We start from the raw sequence: 6,771 nt of genomic DNA, 5'->3' as shown, positions 1-6,771 counted from the left end.
TAATAATAATAATAATAATAATAATAATAATAATAATAATAATAATGCTTTGTCACTTGCAATGTCGACCTTCTCCCAAACCTGTAAGAAATATTTCCCCGTATCAGTAAGCGTCCTTCACATGAAGAACAGTTGGAGGCAATTTCGTCAAAACAGAGGCCCTCATTTACTGGTATTTGGCAGAGCAGCCCAACAATTAGACGTCTTCTGACCCAGGATAAATAAAACAAAAACACACTCGAAGGTAACGAAGACTCAAGCAGTTAACTGTGGCTACGATGATGTCTGGTGCTTGTAGCTCGTCATTTAAGTATTTATTTCTCTTAAAAACCAATGGACCTTCAAGAAACAAAATTTTTGATTCTATGTGGAAGAAAGATCTAAACCTTAATGCTCACATAGGTGGATAAGTGTTCCTTCAATTAAAGGTTCCTTGGGAACTTTCAGTCGAAGACAATAGAACGACAGTTTTTTTTTCCAGCCGCAAGCAAAAACTAACTGGTATTTGGAACCGAAGTAGTAAGAAGATCTTTGGGAATGGGAGAAGAATTGTCATGGAGTGAGTAAAAATTGCATTTACGTAACTGTTAACCAAAAGTGTAATTTCATATTACGTGTAAATTGCAGGTTATGCTTGAGGCTGCAGAAGTTAGTCTATACACTGCTGAAAGTTGTGTGTATGTAATTGAGCTGTGATACAATTTGTTTTGGTATGTTTTGGAAAAAATCAAATGCTTATTCATATAAAATCTAACTTAATTAAAAAAAATTAGAGGTATTTCCTATGTTAATTACTCAGTTTTGAATCGAATACAAGAAAGTTTCCCAAACCAATATGTTTTCGCCATCTTTCTGTAACCGAAGTCTAGATTTTGTAAACAATCAAATATACATACACACATACATACACATAAATACACGAACACACACACACATATATAAGTGTGTGTGTATATATATATATATATATATATACACACATATATATATAATATATATATATATAATATATATATATATATATATATATAATATATATATATATATATATATATATATTCTTTAGGAACGTCGTGTAGCTGGCTCAGTCTTTCTTTAAGATACAGATAAATATATACAGTGCATAACACACCCAGAGTCCCAGACAGGAAGAGGGTAACGCATGTATCCATAAGATTGTACTACATCTACATCTCTGCTGCTTCGCGTCGTTTGTTTTCTCTCAAGATTTTGCTTTAGTGGTGATTGGCATTTATTGTTATTCTAATCTTCTGGTAATGTCTCTATTACAGAGCTTCGCGGTAGCTTTCTTATCTATGAAACACTTCCTTTTCCCTTATAAATCTACAAGCATTTATTTTGCTAGCCGGTGGATCATTCAAATTAGTTTAATATTGCTAGGTAAAACTTGAAATGAAGTAAAGATTATCTCCAGTGGGATAGACATTTTTCATGGAAGTGATTTATACTCATATGCTGTATAATAAAGATTGAGGCTTATTGCCCATTACGATTTTTTCTTGCTGGAAACATTAAAGATTATAAATATGTTCTTACTAAAATATAACAAAAAATAGTTCTGTTTTAGGTCGCGGCATTGATCATCTTCAACCTGGTGATTCACCAGAAACTATTGTCTGGTCTTCCTTGGTTCTACCTTGGGGGAAAGGGGACCTCGACGTTGATCTTTAGTATATATGATTGGTCTCTAAGACACAATGCGACAATGCGATGCCACGTCCCATGAATCTGATATTCATGAAAGAAAGAATACAAAAGAAAAGGGGAAAAAAACGTTGCTCTTCAAAATGTTGCTTCTATAGAAAACCTCCACTTAGTTAAGATACCCATTATACAGAGGCCGTTGGAACGAGCTACTTAAAGACCCTAAACCCGTTCTCTTCCACATTTTATAATCCTTATAAAAATGCAATAAATCCTCTTCTTGAATGATTGAAGGCAATAATAATAAGGGAGAACAGTCTACAATTTGGTAGCCAAGTTATTTTCTTGGGTATTTGTTAAATAATCATATCATGAACTACTTCTAATCAAGGCCATGGGTCATAGTCTGATGACTTTCGGTCCTTGGCCTGGATTGTTGCAAATCACAGACTAGAGTCCGTTAAGTATGACTTGAATTGTTACAAATCACAGACTACAGACTGTATAGTATTTCCGTAAGTGATTACACTGCGCGTGGAGCGATCGTAAAAGTAAACATTGATAACAAGATCACAGATTCAAAAATAAAAATAAGCTGATCGGAAAAAGCATATAATTTTTGCATATTTTTGATAGTTCATCTTTACAGATTCTACTGTATAAAATACATTTGATAGATTTGAGACTGAGTGGGTGTAAAGATGTAGGAACAAGGATGGATCTTGAAGTGAAGTAATCGGTATCCACTATCCACCGCACCTAAATAATTTTTAATATCTATGATTGCATTTATACTAAAAATCTTTTGTTAAAAAGGGTGAGTGCTCTCTCTCTCTCTCTCTCTCTCTCTCTCTCTCTCTCTCTCTCTTGAGTTTACATATGTACATGCATATATATATATATATATATATATGACTGCATTAATATTCAAACTTCTCGTCTTTGGTCTAAAGATTGGGTGCTCTCTCTCTCTCTCTCTCTCTCTCTCTCTCTCTCATTAGAAGGCTAAAACCCCATTTACCACTCGTTCCATCATATCAATGAAGGCAGTAAAAATACATAAAACATTAAGGAACTCGTAAAGACGAGCCTAATGAACGTCGTACGCGACACGTAATTGATTTTTCATAACCTTCTATTAAATGTGAAGCAACAGGGTGCAGAGGAGAGGAGAGAAAGAGAAAGCGAAGAGGAGACAAGGAAGCAGGAGAGAAGGATTTATTGTTGCGAAGAACTTGTTCTTTCTTTAATCTTGAGTCTATTTATCGTTACGTAATTCTTATGATTTTTTTTTTTTCATTAGATTTTTTTTTTTTTTTTTTTTTTTTGTGGCTTCGTATCTTATGTTTTCCATTTGAGTCCTTTCATACAGGAAATATATTCTTTTTCATTTATTTCCTATAACTTTCTTTAATCAGTGTCCTCGTTATCTATTCATTTCTTTCGTTGTTTTGTCATGTTTTTTTTTTCCGTTTTTTATCTTCCTTAACTTACAAAGGAAGCATTCGTTGACGATTACATTTACCCAGATACATACATCCAAGCAGTATATTTATACATACATTATGTATATTCATATATTATCAACTACGGTTAACTGATATAATTACTAATGTTGAAATGTTGTGATGAACAATATTTTGGGATTTCAGACACCATGTCTTTTAAGTCTGTTTATTTCATGTTTTCCCTTAATCTTTTGTTATGTATGTTTTTAATATCCCTTCGTGACTGTGTGGTTATAATTGGTAGTAGAATAAATCTGTAATTATAAAGAGGAATGAAGAGGATATAAGAAGCATATATTACAAATTAGATTAAATTATTAGTTAAATTATTAGTGGTTGAATCAAAATGTTAAATACTCTCTTCGGCGGAAAATTTCTGAAAAATAAAGATTTTATACTAACGTTATTACTACTTTCAAATTATTATAATAAGATTACAGTATATGGAAAGCCAATTCAGTAGGTTTTTCGAATAAACAAAAAGGATATTTGACTGTAATTGCCATTTTAATACAGTAAAATCTTTTAAAAGATGAAAATAACATCATCACAATTATAATTGTTGTTGCTGATGTTTATACTATTTTATTTCCTTACTGTCATTACTTATCATCCCTCCATATTTCAATTCCAATTTCATATGAAGATTCCGATTTCTAAAGATTTGCGAATAGTTTCACAATTTAAAAAGTTTTTAGAAACGCCACGATTAAAATCCTGGAAAGTTACGAAACAAAGTAATCTATCCCATGAAGGAAACTTCAATGCACATCAGACAGTTATCTTTAAGCTCTTTGACTCCTGAATGGCTTGTTGTCCTGTTGCGCTTTGTACAACATATTTAATTATCATGCAAGTATTTAATTTTTACTTTTCCTGTTCTTTTAAAACATTTTATAAAGTCTTTCTATCTCCTCGTACCTCAAGTATACTTATTGAAAAAACAATGTTAGACAATTATAAAAACCCTTTTTAATGTTAAATAAACATAAAACTATTTTCAGTGTTAGCAAATATAAAACCATTTTTAATGTTAAACAAATATAAAAACAATTTTTAATATTCAACAAACAAAAAAAAAAATATTTTTAATGTTTAACAAATATAAAAAATTTAATGTTAAACAAGTCACAACAGAAATACAATATCACCTCTTCTCTCTCTTCCTCTTTCTTAACAATTTCCAGTTACCAAACAAAAGCTATAAATACCTTTCTCTGGAATCTCCCACGGCCAAGTCCTTTTTCTCACGTCTCATTGCGAGAGAACATCCATCACCATCCTTTATTCAACCAAACACATCCAAAGAGTTGGGTGGATGATTCAACCCTTGCAAATGGAAGGCGTGTCAGAGATCCTGATGCCATCCATCAGAGAGTATCAACCGCTGATTGCCATTCTTCTTAGTTTCTATCTATCGATCAATTATTTTGTTTATCCCATTCTTCGATTAAAACGTTTTTGCTTATTTTTAAAATCCCATTCTTCGATTAAAACGTTTTTGCTTATTTTTAAAATCCCATTCTTCGATTAAAACGTTTGTGCTTATTTTTAAAATCCCATTCTTCGATTAAAACGTTTTTGCTTATTTTTAAAATCCCATTCTTCGATTAAAACGTTTTTGCTTATTTTTAAAATCCCATTCTTCGATTAAAACGTTTTTGCTTATTTTTAAAATCCCATTCTTCGATTAAAACGTTTTTGCTTATTTTTAAAATCCCATTCTTCGATTAAAACGTTTTTGCTTATTTTTAAAATCCCATTCGTCGATTAAAACATTTTTGCTTATTTTTAAAATCCCATTCTTCGATTAAAACGTTTTTGCTTATTCTTAAAATCCCATTCTTCGATTAAAACGTTTGTGCTTATTTTAAAATCCCATTCGTCGATTAAAACGTTTTTGCTTACTTTTAAAATCCCATTCTTCGATTAAAACGTTTTTGCTTATTTTTAAAGTAATAACATCTCTAACATAATATTATAAATGCAATCTTTATCTCTTTTTATCTTTGTGCTTGTCTGTCTATCTGGTTACTTGCCCATCACGCTGGACCTCTCGGTATTCAAAACTCTTATGTTGATGTTAATATTACATTGAAGATCTCTCTCTCTCTCTCTCTCTCTCTCTCTCTCTCTCTCTCTCTCTCTCATTCAAATAAGGGATTTAGGGTTAGGTTTCAAAGACAGCCATTTTTGTTTATGGGCTTATGCAAGAGGCTTCTAGGATACGAGTGAAAGTAGAGAGAAGATGGAACAATGCTTGGTTAGTGTGGGAGTTTCTCTCTCTCTCTCTCTCTCTCTCTCTCTCTCTCTCTCTCTCTCTCTCAATGAAAGGATGGGGAGCTCAAATAGTGGAAGACAGCGTCACGACCCCTGACCTCTGACCTCTTCCATTTCCCAAATGACCCTCCCATGTTATAACCTTGATTGAACGACTGTTATAAAGGATTAGAGAGAGAGAGAGAGAGAGAGAGAGAGAGAGAGAGAGAGAGAGAGAGAGAGAGAGCTGCTATGATTAGTAACTGGTAAGCAATTAGGGCAGTCTTTAATTAAAAACAAATATCACTACACCCCTTCTTGTTCATTGATGAAAAAAAAAAAATTTTTTTCGCATAAAAAAGAATAGCGTCGCACCCGTGCATGACTGTATATAGAAAAATATCATAAAAATAAAGGAGACTTACAATGAATGCTGAAGTTGACATACTTAGCATTTTGTTTTGAATGAAAACCGTTATTTATTGTTTTATATCTTTATAAAATATTCCATAGATTTACAAAGAAATGAGGTCGAATTTGATTTTCGAATTTATATAGCGAGTTATTTGGCTAAGTATAAAACCAGTGCGATGCATTTATTCTTTCAATCTTCTGTAAGTTAATGACAATTAAAATTATCATTATTGAAATTATCAAAATTATTATCAAAATTACTAAAATTTTAATTGGAATTGCATTTATCAAGTAACTTCTTTCGCAATCTGTTATACTACATAACCGGATGGATGTAGTGGATATAATAGTTAAAGGTTTAATACCAATGTTTTCGACCCAAAGCTTGAAAATTCTTTCTATTATCAAGAAAACACCCGTGCAAATATTAAATCTTCGATAAGAATTTACTTGAGAATTAAATCTGTTTTAATTGGTCATACTTCATTTTACTCTTCAGTTAATGGTTTAGTTATCTAACATCTATATAAAAAAATTCCAAATATTTCTGAAAGTTGGTGAAAAGAAATCTAAAAATAGCATGTGTTAAAGTATGGAGACTGAAAAGGAATGAATCCCACATGTGAAACGTTTTGACAGTAGTGAGGTGGTCCTAGTCATGGAGAGAGAATGAAGAACATGTGGAATATTTAATTCGGTAATCTTAAAAGTTGTAAGTAAATTGATATGTTAGCTTAGTGGCAAATATTTAGAAACATAAGACCTTATATAAGAAACACGGGGCTAGGAAATGATAATCGATAAAATAACAAGGCCAATACTTACACATGCAGATATATACTGTATATATGTATATATGTGTGTGCGTAAAACCAAGGGAAACGTGATGCTCAGATAAAAAAGCCATAGGGAAAATGAAACTAGA

The sequence above is a fragment of the Palaemon carinicauda genome, chromosome 14, assembly GCF_036898095.1.
Source record: "Palaemon carinicauda isolate YSFRI2023 chromosome 14, ASM3689809v2, whole genome shotgun sequence".
In the NCBI taxonomy this organism is placed as follows: Eukaryota; Metazoa; Arthropoda; class Malacostraca; order Decapoda; family Palaemonidae; genus Palaemon; species Palaemon carinicauda.
This window is presented reverse-complemented; position numbering follows the sequence as displayed.